Source organism: Pteropus vampyrus, unplaced genomic scaffold (assembly GCF_000151845.1).
Source record: "Pteropus vampyrus isolate Shadow unplaced genomic scaffold, Pvam_2.0 Scaffold81, whole genome shotgun sequence".
Classification (NCBI taxonomy): Eukaryota; Metazoa; Chordata; class Mammalia; order Chiroptera; family Pteropodidae; genus Pteropus; species Pteropus vampyrus.
This window is the reverse complement of record NW_011888862.1, coordinates 8021327-8034263: the sequence shown is the minus strand read 5'-3', so window position 1 is coordinate 8034263 and position 12937 is coordinate 8021327. Positions and strand designations below refer to the sequence as shown.

General features: G+C 43.4%; 1 protein-coding gene and 1 non-coding gene across 4 annotated transcripts in view; both read left to right on the top strand.

The window, feature by feature from the left end:
* The first annotated feature begins 10985 nt into the window (after nucleotides 1-10985).
* On the top strand, nucleotides 10986-11104 carry LOC111741771. The gene has a single exon (XR_002781085.1). It is a non-coding gene; the product is annotated as a 5S ribosomal RNA (ribosomal RNA).
* A 975-nt stretch (nucleotides 11105-12079) lies between these two features.
* Nucleotides 12080-12937, top strand: part of BCLAF3 (BCLAF1 and THRAP3 family member 3) — a 55895-nt gene continuing 55037 nt past the window's right edge. For 2 of the 3 annotated variants that reach the window (XM_011363030.2, XM_011363026.2), the window contains exon 1: nucleotides 12080-12222. The gene's annotated coding sequence lies outside the window, so the exon portion shown is untranslated. The remainder of the gene's footprint in view (nucleotides 12223-12937) is intronic. The other variant, XM_011363027.2, reaches the window with a different exon arrangement.

The following is a 12937-nucleotide window of genomic DNA, read 5'->3' as shown; positions in this document are numbered from 1 at the left end:
TCATGTTGTTGCTATTGTTTTTCTCTTGTATCTTGGGGCTTTTATTTGTTTATTTGCTCCTGTGTTTGCTCAATTCTAATAAAACCAGACACAAGTGGAGAATCACAGTGCTCTGAGACAAGGGGACCCTGAACTGGACCAGTATGTCACTTTAATGGACTTTAACATAAATACATCTGAACGGGGGACAAATGACACTAGAATGTATACTCTATCTGTTTTATGCCATATAATAAGGGGTTTTCTTAATTTTGTTTCTTGTGGTGAAATGTAACTTTCAGATTAAAATGACCTTTTCTTCTTTGGAACTTTTTTTTTTTTTTTTTGACTTATACAATAAAGAGGTTGGAAAGATCCATAATTCTGACTGAGGTTTGCAACCAGGAAATATAAAGAAGTCTTAATAGAAATCTTGTTTATGTGCTTTTAGAACCAGCTACAGTTTAAGACTTTATTAGTTATGGAAATTGTGTTTGTTCATGTATGCGTATATACGAAATAAAATATATGCCTCCACTAATGCAGTGCCATTCATCTTGGTGACTATCGGGGAAAATCTCTTTTATGACAAGCACACAGAAAATGATAGTATGGTCTGACTTTCAAAAAATGCCTCCCCATGTTTCTTACAGCTTTATTTCGCTAAAGGTCTGTTTTGTTGTGATCTGTTGTACCTCACAGCACCATTGTGGCCGTGGTGATGCCTCATTTGCATGATGTGTACGTTGTGTTTAACGTGAAATACATTTTCACTGAGGAGTCTGATGGCGTGCTAGCGTTTTGTTTGTTTCTGTAGGCTCAATGAAGAAATATGCTGAAACCAAATCAGATTTTTTTAAAACTCGTGGAAAAAAGCAAAAGCCCTGTGTGGGTGTCCCTTCCCTATCAAACTCATTAAGATTCCTCTGTTGTCACTTGCAAGTAAAGCCAACTGTAGAAATAAGTGATGAGCTGTGCTAGGACGTGATGAACTTCTAAGCACAGTAAAGCTGCTGTACTTTCAGACCACCGATGGGAAGGATTTCTAGCTTAGATGAAGTTAACCTTAGTATAGTCTACGAAAACATTCCATGTAGCAGTCCGGCATTTAACCAATTATAATGGGAATGGTGACCCTTATTTTCTAGTAAGCTGAAACCCAGAGCAGCTTTTATGTATCTAATTCATGGCTTGCCTACAGCCTGGGATTCGGTACCAGCCAGGATCAGGAGCCGGGGAGACAGGGCTGGAATGAGGATGTTGGAACCCTCGTCAGAACTTCTGGGTTGCTATCTCCGAAGCTGGAGGCCCAATCAATGCAGCCCTCTCCATCTCTGCTGACACAGCCTCTGGTGAGAGCACAGGAATGGACATCTTAACGCCGTGTGCTGGCCTTTGACAGTGCATTTACAAGTAGTTGCTGTTATCACGAGCTCTGGTCAGAGGGTCGCAGTGGAGGCCAGTCACTAAGAGCAATTTCTATTTTGTGAACATTCTAAACTTAGTATGCACAGGTTTCCCACTAGCAAATGCTTTTGTAAACCAAATTTAGAAAGCAAAGGTAAAGAACTAATTTGTTCCTAGAGGTATATCCATTACATTGGGGCACGACACAGGGTAACCGCCATCTTCAGCATCGTTCAGGAAGCTCAATTATGTAAGAAATGGAGCGAGAACTCAGAAACATTAGAAAAGAGAAGCCTTTGCAAATAGTCTTTTTGGGAGAACCCAAGAAACCAAAAAACTCTTAGAATAATTTCACAGGGGAGCCAGCTACTAAGTAAAGAAAAATCAATAGCTTTCTTACTTATTAACAATAAGTAGATCCCAACAAAACCCATGCAATTTCTAGAAATAAGCTGTCTAAAACTTGACTGTGGAACATTAGAATAGACATTAGAATAGACCTGGAAAGACAGGCCAGGTCCCCAAATGGGAAAACCTAGGTTTGTGAAGGAGCCTAATAGTGGCCCTCACATTTGTGCAGTATTTGTAAACTAAATGAAGCTCTAATCAATGGAATTTCTTCTTCACAACGTGAAAATATAATTTTACAGCTCGTGTAAGAACATGAACACAAAGTTAAGAAACATAAAATGAGTTTTTAAAAAGGGACAGTTTTCTCCAACAAATAGTAAAATGTATGGTAAAACTTTCCTAACGAAAAGAGTATAGTCTGATAGAGAAGAAGAATCTGGAATAGAAATAAAGATCAGTGACATACCCAAGTGTCCTAAGAATTTAATGTATGATGGGGTGAGGTTAGAACATTTGTTTCTGTGGGGAGAGGGCGCGTGATTTAGTGTCTCCTGAGGGACTTAGTGTAACATCTTCGATGGAGCGGGGTTAAGGACCCAGAAGTCAGTGGGGGAATGATAAAGACAGGAGTGGGGTCCAATGCATGAGTACAAATTATAGTTGAAGGTTTAAGTTGGAAAAATTTAGACACAAGGCTTGGTACCGGCCTCTAAAGATCCTGAATTGATGCCCCCTCCCCAGGTCGTGCTGTGATCTGAGGAGGTGAGAAGCAGTGGCCTCTACTCGCCATAGTCTAAGTTCCTGCAGGAGTGGAGCCTGACACTCAGCACATCCTGAGTTCTTGCCATATGTGAGGTGGCCCTAAGACTTCTCCAGGCTATGAGGTAGGTAGAAGAGAATTATATCCCCAAGGACACACACTTGGAACTTGGCAGAGCTGGGACTGACTCCAGGGCCCCAGCTTTGGTACTGCCAGGGAAGCTGACAGGTTCTTCTGCCCCTGAGAGCAGCGGAAGTGTTTTGCTGGAGTAGATGCTTATATCGAGAAGGGCCCAAGCCCCTGCAGGGAATCCTAGTTCTGAGTGTGCTTTTATTAAAAAATGATTGAGACATCATTCACATACCATAAAAACTCCCCCTTTTAAAGTATACAACTCCACCTTTGATTTATTTGCAATGTTGTGCAACCATCACCACTATCATTCTAGAACATTTTCATCCAAGTTGCTTTTGCAAGCAAAGGTTTCTTACTCACTCGTCTACTCAAAGCAGCAGAGCTTGGCTTTATTAGCTCTAGTTCCCATTGTACCTGGAAGCAAGAACATCGGATTTGAAAATCCTATTCCCTGAACCAGTCACATCCCCTTCTCTCACTTCCAGTATGTCGAATTAAGGGGATATTTATGTAGCCTAATTCATGTGGGCTGTTTTGTGGATTTCACAATCTCTGTGCACAAATATTGAATTAAATGCCAAACAGAGGCTCACTTATTAGATACTTGGCATGGACCTTCTAGGTCAAGGACAGACATAGAGTGAGTGAGACTGATTTAAAATGCTTTGAAAATCCTGAACCTCTGGAGATGTGCCTTTAACCATGACCGTCAGATAGGGGAGGCATGGGCTGGCTCTATCTGACCTTGTGTTACTGGGGCAGATAGCCCATATTAACCAGGAGGGACGGAGTGTTTGAATGCTGCCTTTTTTCTGTCTTGCCCCTAAGGTCCGGGTGAGGGTCCAAGACAGCCAGTACTGTCTGCACTGTGGAAAGAAATCACTCCCACAGATGCTGCACCTGGAGAATTTACTCCCCACCTCTCCCTTCAGCCGTGCAGTAAACAAGTGAGAAGCTTCTGCAAGGCAGTTAGGAAATGCCAACATTTAATCCTTCCAAGTGGCACTGAAGGGTGGTTGGTGTTATGGGAAACGTTAGGAGAAACGTCTAAAGCGTCCAGCCTTGTGCACTTCCAAGAAAGTACGAAGGCAGGCTTTTTGCATCTCACCTTTTCTCAGGAAATGCAAAATGCGAGGAATAGAGTCCCAAGGAATTGGACCTTTGGGTAAAGTCACTTCTTTTTCAGATTAGAGCCAACAGCTCTCTGACGGCTATATTTGTCTTTTAATCGTATTTTCCTAGGAGTTTGCGGGCTCATCTTTGAAACAACCAGAAAGTTGTCAATGAGGAAGTGATAGCTGGAAAGGGGCTAGGTCACCCACAGTAGATGTGGGGAGTCCCCATGGTGCAACTCAAAGGCTGTTTTAGAACAAACCGAATCTTCCTGGTGCCACTAAGAGGAAAGAATCCCATTTGGTCAGGGGACCTGGCCTTCTAAAGGGTTCTCAGGGGCCGTGCCTATGCAGTGACACTCTCGATAGCTAGTGTAAGGTGTTCAGTGTTCACCGATAGTAGGAAATTATCCAGAATGTGGGAATAGGGCCAAAAGTTGACTGTGTGCCCTTTCAAAACCCTCCTGGAGTGTGGTCTCAATGAGGCAGCACAGGAGCCGCTGAGGCCAGGGGGACGTGACTTCCTGTGACCGACCATGTGCTATTAACTATGACCCAGTCTCTGGAGTTATTCACTTGTAGACAGAAAGTTGCAGATGACTTTTGTCCTGTAGAAAAGCTAGTTCTAAAGCTTGTGTCCGTCTGGTCCTGTAGGGCACTAAACAATTTTGTATCTAACTTTGCGATCTTAGTCCAGCATTCTTTCTCCACTAAATGTATGTGCATGTTGCTGTGTGTAGACCTACATCAGCGTGTGCATAACAATTAGTTCCCGTATCCTCCTTTGATCCAGCTTTGTCATCCTGCTCCTTAATGAGTTAAACACATTATTTGTACATGCTCACTGGGTATTAACCTTTGGGAAGTTATATTTTGACAATGAGGAAGCTTTAAGTCCTCAGCAGGTTCTGGGAAATTTTAAACAACTGCTATAATGGCTTTAAAGGTTCATGTTAAATGCTAGTATGGTGGATGTCATGGTGCGCCACCCGAAGGACCGCCCCTTTAGGACTGAGGCGTTTGTCTTTCTAGATGTCTCCTTCCAGATGCTGGAGGTGCAGTTGCCGAGTCTTGGTGGAGTTCCTCCCTGAGAATTGCCCTTGACTGAAGGAGGCTGCCTCGCCAAGATTAAACCCCCTCGCTTGGGCAGCCTGTATCTTATGGCAGGATAATTCAGTGTACCAAGTGGGCCAACTCAGAAGAGATATCTTGGCTTCAGAGCTCCCTGTGGATTCACCTGAGGCCTTTGTTGAGACTGCAGTGCAGCCCAAGTTCTCTGTCCTTTGTCCTTCACTCCCCCGAGCACGCCCCACACACTTCGTGCATGTTAATTCATCTAAGTCTGTACCCGGAGAAACAGACCTGTGCCAGCTAGGCATCGTGCTAAGGGCTTTTCATGCATTTTGTCTCTTAACCTTAAGAACAACTTTCTGAGATAAGCACTGTTGTTGCCGTGCTCACTTTACCATGAAGGCCAAGACAGGTGAAATTGCTTGTCCAAGGTCACATAAGGCCAGCAAGTGCACAACTGAGCTCCGAGCCTAAGGCTTGCTTTGGAGCCTGCTCTTGCCCTGGCCCACCACACCACCACACACCCAAACCCTAGAGGCTCTTGCCAGTCTACAACAGCTCCTAGCTATATTTACAGGCTTCCCAGTTGATCTCAACCAGCTTCCCTCACCAGAAGTTGTTGCTGACTTTGTAAATCCCTAGGAATCTTTTGCTGAGGGCATTTGATCTATTTTTCTATTGCTCAATCGAGCAGAATACCTGCACCCTCTTTTCAGAAGCACAGACACTTGGTATAGGATTTTTTTGTCATCTAGGAGGAAATCCAAGTCAGAAATGCTCATTAAGCAACTATATATGAATACCTACTTTCTACTCCTTGTCAAGCATTTTGCTAAGGATGGGATGGAACAGAGAGCAAGACTAGATATTGTCCCCAACCTCCCGAAGCTCATAGTCTAGCAGGGAAGAGAGAGAGTAGACAAATAATTTAAGAAGTTATTATTTGTGATTGTGATGGGTGATGAGGTCAGGTCTGGTGTTATACATTTCCATATTATTACAGTTTGTGATGAGATATTTCTTTGTGTGATATTTTGATTAATGTTTATCTCCCTTACTGTAAACCTCCTGATAGCAGGGCTGCCATATTCCTACCACCTAACACAGGTATTCAGTAAATATTTGCGAGCAAATAAACAGTTGTTACTGAGGAAGTCTATGAATTAAAATCCATAGCCTCTGATCTGCATATCTTTCTGCCAGACCCACATTCTATCATGAGATGACAGTCTCAAGGACCCTGTTTTTTGTGTTTGCTTTTGGATCCCCAGCACCTAGAACAGCACCTATCACAGAGTAGCCCTACAATAAATCAGTGTGGAATAAACGGCTTTTTAAAATTGAGAATATGTATATGTACCAGTTTGGATGGTTCCCCTACACACAGCAGAACGTGGTTTCAATGTTCAGGGCATTTATTAATCACAGATAATACATAACAAGCTCCAATGGCAGCTCCATGACATCAGGATTCTGGGGCAGCACTTCTTTGAGTTTCTTGGCTCTTAAAAAGGTTACCGTGGCACCAGCATTTCGTCCTCATTCCATGGTGGTCAAAGGTGTGAAGAAGTCTGTGGCAGACTGCTCCTTATATTGCTCGTTCCTGCCACCAGGTAGGAAATTCCCAGAAGCTCCCAGCACATTTCAGCTTCTCATTGGCCAGTACTCGATCTTACATTGACCCTTAAGCTAATCAATCACTAGCCAAAGGGAAGGAGGTGATCACGTGTATTAGGTAAGGTGATGCTAGTTTCTATAACTAGGTGCAGAATGTCTCAAATACAATAGAAGTTTTTTTCTCCCTCATGTGAAGTTCGAAACAGATAGATGTGCCTTGTTACAACTCTCCTCTGAGTGATAATTCAGGGACCAGGCCTCTTCCATCTTGTAGCTCTCTCATCTTCCAATTTTATCATGTTTTTCTGCATCAAGCTAACAGAATAGAGAAAGAGTATGAAAAAGACTCACTGCTTCCCAACCACCTTAGCCTCTAAGTGGCTCATACAATGTCCACTTGCATTTCATTGTCAAGAACTAGTCACATGACCCACTTAGATGCAAGGGATACTGGGATGTGTAGTCCCTGGCTGGTTTACTTCTTACAAGGGAGCACACAGGTAATTTGGTACATAGTTAGTTGTCTCTCTGTGCCATGATTGACTTAGATTAGAGCCGTCCCATAGGAATATAATGTGAGTGAGATGTCATTTTCAGTGATCAAATTGGGAGCCTGGGAAGAGAGAGGCAGCAAATATTTTTATTGTATTTTTATAAACCTACCACGAGGTTCATTATGTTCTCTTTCCCTGTCAGTCTAAGGGAGAGTAAGAATTGGTATAAAAAATTGAGAAGAAACTGTGGGGTCACTTAATAAATATGGAGGTAAAGCAAATTTATCAGGCAAATGAAATTTTTTGAGAACTTAATGACTTTTGAAATGATGTCTGGGTTGTGTCGGGACACAAAACAGACTGCTAATGGTAAGAAGAGATACATTAACTGAATCTATCAAGAATTCGAGGGGCACACTAAAGATTTAAATAAGGGGAGTAATGAACTTAAAAAAATATTTTGCAGTAAAATTAAGTTTTTAACCTAATAGCGTTCCTTTTTGCTCTGCATCAATGTAGGCAGTCCACATCAATCAAGTTTTTTCAAGATATTGCTGAGTTGTGACACGTTGTTTTAAAACCACAAATATTATATGACTTGCAGAACCAGGGCCAAGCCACTTCGCATATTACATTACAAAAGAGTTCGTCAGAAATAATTTATGGGACCAGCAGGCTGGTAGCAACTACCAAATCTTGTTTAGGAATTTGTCCTCCATCTCAGTAGGAAAACAGACATCAAGGCAGTGACTAGAATAAGCAAAAAGGAGTCTACAGCATAATCCTGTCTAAAAACATTTTCTTCCAAACAATATGAATCATTTCTGTCTGTGCTCTGCTGTTGACAAAGCCCTTAAAAAAGTAAAGGTAAAGCAAGGACAATATCCACACACACACACACACACACAAAAATACCTATCTCAAGGAAGGAAAAGAGGAGAAAACAGGGCCAGCTAAGCATTAGACATCACAATTCATTATTAGTATTAAGGAAAATAATTTAAGTCAGATAGTTAAGGAGTGAGAAAACTCATCTGTTCTGTCAGTCCTGGGTTATAAATACCAATGCAGATGCTGAAGATACGACCAACACAATGCAAACCATTTATACAAAACCTATGAGAAAAATCTAGGCCAACAGCATTGTCAAGGGATGAGAAAGCTATTTGTCCTACTTCTCCCTAATTATTTTATTCTCACATCAATCAGCATTTTAAAAAGAAAGTTACACAGAAGGATGGCTGGAGATACATGTCAGAGCAGCTGGCAGGTTTCCACATAAGTAATGTTCCTCCAAAAAATGACAATGACAGTAGGCACTTGGTCTAAGTCTGTATCAAAGCCCGATTTCCTCTTTCTTTAAATAAATTTACTTATTTAAATTAGTTTCAAGTATACAGTACATTGGTTAGACATCTCTATAGTTCATAAAATGATTCCCCCAATTGCTCCCTCCCTCCCCTGGCCCTCCACCTAGCCATCATATTAATGCTAACTGCATTCCCTGTGCTGTGCTCCCCATCCCTGTGACCATCCATCAGCTACTAATTTGTACTTCTTCAATCCTTCACCCCAACTCCCCTCCCCTCTGTCTGTCACCGAATTGTCCATGATATTTGTGAGTCTGTTTTTGATTAGTATGTTCATTTTGTTCCTTAGATTCTGCATATAAATGAAATCATACAGTATTTTTTAATTTGACTTTCTTCTATGGTTTAAAAATTAATAGTTTTAAAACTACTCTGAATTTCATCAAGCCTCTATGTTCATCTCCTTCTGTATAGGGAATACAAGCCATAGAGAAGTGGTTCTCAAACTTGAGTGTGCTTCAGAATCCCCTGGAGGGCTTGTTGAAACGCTACTGGGCCCCACCCTCAGAGTTCCTGATTCAGCTTTAAAGTAGAAGCTTTAAGATCTAGCTCATGGTCCCATACTTGCTCCTTTTCTTCTGATATGACACCAGTAATGTCTCAGATAAGGTCTATTCCTTCAGGCTGGGTCCCAGGCAGAAGAACCAAAGCTGACCCATGAGAGTCTTGTAAGTGAGAAATAAACATTTGTTGTTATAAGCCACTGAGATTTTGGGATTGCTATTATAGCATGACATATTCTTACTAATACAGAATCCTTGTATTAAGCATACTCGGCATTCTACAGCAGATTTAGTTTTGTGTGAAAATCAAAGAAAAATAAAATAAGTAGAAAGGCAGATAATATTTCATTTCTCTTAGGCTTGTTCTGTGTATGTGTGTGTATGCTATTCATATGCACACCAAGAGCCATGTGACTTAAGGGGTTCAGAACAGGCCTCTCCAACATGTGCCACTTTGGCACATGAATTATTTTATGCTGAAGGCAATCGAGACCCTTTGGGCTCACAAGAAACTTTGACCTCTCCCTTCAAGAATTTAAATTTGAGGCCTTGCCCATAATATGAATTATTACAAGAAATAACTTTTTTTGGACTTATCTATAGAGCAGAGTGAAAATCTGCTCTTCTTATCCTGTGAATGAACTTTCCTCGGAAGCTCCAGGGCATCTTACCTCATTCTTAGCTCAGAATGCCGTATATACTTCATTTTCCCCTTTCTGTCTCTGACTCTCATGTATGTGGGGTTCCCACATGTATGTGTGTAATTAAATTTGGTTATTTTCTCTTGTAATCTGTCTCATGTCAGTTTGATTTGATTACTAGACCAGCTGAAAGAGCTTAGAAGGGTAGAGGAAAATGTGTCCTCCCACATGACCTTTTGCAAACTACTTAACCTTTCTGTCCACACAAGTAGACAGCAAATAGGTCGAGGGCCATCCACTTGTGCTGTCTGCTAACCAATAATAAGTCTGAATAAAGATCACCTGTTCAAAGACGAGTCTAAAATGTATATGTGTGTGTGTGTGTGTGTGTGTGTGTGTGTGTGTGTGTGTAATAGAGTGCACAAAAACCAATCATGGAAGAGAAAGAACAGCGTATTTATGAAAGTGATTGACTACAAAATCCAAAATAAAGATTTTATAACCTGTTTAGCATTCTTTTGCAAGAAGGAAATCCTTCCATAAAATCAGAACAGAAATTCATATGGAAATGAAAGGATGAGATGGAAAGTCAATAGGATGAATTGAAAGCCAGAGGCAGGGGGGGTGGGGGATTGATACAAGGAAACAAAAATTTCAATAATAGAATTTAAGTAAAAACAGAGGCAGAAATAATGCTTTGGGAAACCTTATCAGTAATATTGAAAGAAAAGTTGAGATCTACCAGAATGCCAAAAACAACAACAACAACAACAACAACAACAACAACAACAAAACAAGGATAAAAAGATGAAAATGATAAAACAGAGAACTACCACAGACAATTGCTCTTCTTAAAAGAGAGACCAGAACAAATGGAGCAGAAACAATTCTTGAAGGTAGAATGGAAGAAAATCTTGAACTGAAGCCACATATATGCAGAAAGAAGGTCTCAAACCTCCTAATGAGACAGAAAGGACAATATGTGCAACCGAATGGAAACCAAAGCAATATTCTTTTTAAAGTGCAAACATTTCGGTATAGCCAGAGCACTGAGTAAAAGGAGGAGAGAGGCTAGAGAGGTAAGTATGAACCAGATAATAAAAGGCTTTATATATTATGGTGAAGAATTTTCTCTGCAAAATAGTGAAACCATGTATGAAGAGAGGAAAATGATCATGGGTATGGGGCTTAAAGAGGGTGGTATAAGTAATAGCAATTATTGAAAATGGGAGAGGTCACATAAAAGGATTCCTAAGAGGCACCAAGGCTCTCTACTGTGACGGGTGTCCATAAATTTGTCATGGCTTTCATTATAGTTGTGTGGCTTTTTCCTCAGGGATAGTGCTTGGCAATATGTAGGAATTGAAAATACAGATAACTGGAGTGTTTTAAAATGGTTGTTTGATGTTAGAATGTGTCAAAGGGCAATTCAACAGACTCTGCTCACAAGAGTGGTTGACGTCAAAGGCCATGGGCTTATGTCAGGTAGACAGTTCAGGGGATGTGAAAGGTCTGGGGTCTTTGAAGAATAAGTATATTGAGGCTGTCTACAGCCATGCCACCCTGAATGTGCCTGATCTCCTCTGATCTCAGAAGCTAACCAGAGTGGGGCCTGGTTAGTACTTGGATGGGAGACCACCTAGGAAGACCAGGTGCTGTAGGCGTTTTTTAAAAAAAGTAATTGGGACTGAAGGAGAGATAGGACTGCAAGGATGAGGATTGTGAGTACAAATAAATGGGATTTGTAAACTCAGGGTTTTAGAGGTGGAGCAGCACGAAGTGATGAATGTTTAGATTTTCTAGAATATGTGCCTGGGAATGCGTGGAGCAAGTAGAGTAGAGGTAAGCCATCTGGGTTGAGGAAGTTAAGGAAACACACCTTACTCACGGGTGTTGGATGCATCAGGATGATGGCAGTAATTTGGAAGGAGAAAGAAACTACTGCCGTCAGTAGATGATAGTGACAGGGAGGGTAAAATGTGGTACTACTAGATGGGATGGACTCAGAAAGAGAAATCTTGCAAGGAGTAAAAAGAATATCAAATTGTCAAGTGAGAAAGCTCCAAGGAGGACATACTACTTTGGGGGCTAATGGAGTTTGGGAGGAGAGAAATCAAGAGAGCAGACAAATGAGTCAATATTTTGAATTGGATAGTGGAGAGATGTTAGCGTCATTAACCTATTTGGAAGGTCCAGAAGGGAGGTTTTGTTTTCCGGGTAGAAGCTTAATATGAGGCCCATGGGGAACGGTTAGAAATCGAGTAGGCAGGGAGAGAGGCCACAGTGGCACAGGTTCAGGTGGGCTGGATTTGGAAGGGCTTTGAGGGCCAAGCCAGGGGCTGGAAGGCCCACGGAACCAAGCTTCTGCCCCTGACTAAGGGGTAAGCTGCAGCCTTCGAACCTCAACTCCTAGGATCCCAGGACCTGGAATGCCCAATGCAGTCCTTTCTTCCCAGCGGCAGACAGCGCACGCGCTCTAGACAGAGCGGCACTGGTGGGAACGGTCAGCAGAGGGCGCAGGCGCTCTGACCAGAGCAGCCCAGGCAGGGCATCCAGGCTGGGAAACCGTTGAGAGCAGGAATCTGCAGAGCTAACTCAGCGCGTGGCCGCGGCAGTAGGCGGGGATAGGGCGGAGCGAGGCGGTTCCGGAAGGAAGTGGTTCCGGGTCCTGCAGCCCGGCAGAGGTAGCTGTGGATTCGTCGGGAGGCAACAGTCTTTGCAGGAGCGAGGCTTTAGGGGCCGGCGGCGACGGCGGTGGCAGTTGCGGGGACCTCTCGGTCGGGTGAGTAGCTCTGCAGGCGGGCTGGGTAGGGAGGCTCGAGCCCGCGGGGAGGGAGTGTCCGGTGCCCGGGAGTGGCAGCCCTTGGGGTGGCGGGTGGGGGTGGCAGGGAGCATGCGGGGGGCCCAGTTTGGAATCCTGAGCGACCGCTCCCCTGCCTCAGGCCGCTGGGCTGGTGCCCTCTCTCGGGCGACCGTTCGTTCCCCTGCCACTGCCTCAGGTCACTGGGATGGTTCCATCTCATGCACGGTGACTCCGGCACCTGCTGCCGCAGCCGCGATCCTCCTGCGTCGTCGGGCGGGCTGGGTCCCCAGGGGTTGGGAACGTCTGCCTTGGGGACGGGGAAAGTGGTGTCTGGGGACGGTGCCCTTGTCTCTGATGCGGCCCGGGCCGCGTTGCCTGCGGGACCCGAGCCGAAGAGCCCCTGCTTTGTCCTTCTCCAGAGGCGCTCCCGCTGCACCGCGGCATCTTCTGGTAACATCCAGAATGAGTAGTGAAGGCTGCTCTTTATCCTGCATTGGGAAGTAAAACTTGTCTTTTTAGAAACGTATACCGAAAATTGGCGCATCTCTTGTGCTTCACCAGGATGCATTAGGAAACTGGGCCAGTCACTGGATTGTACTATCGGTCGGTCGGGAGGGAAAGAAATGGGAGAGAAACTTATCCTCCCAAATATTTTCCGGCCCATGTGCTTTTCGAGCTGCCCCTTCGGTGATGC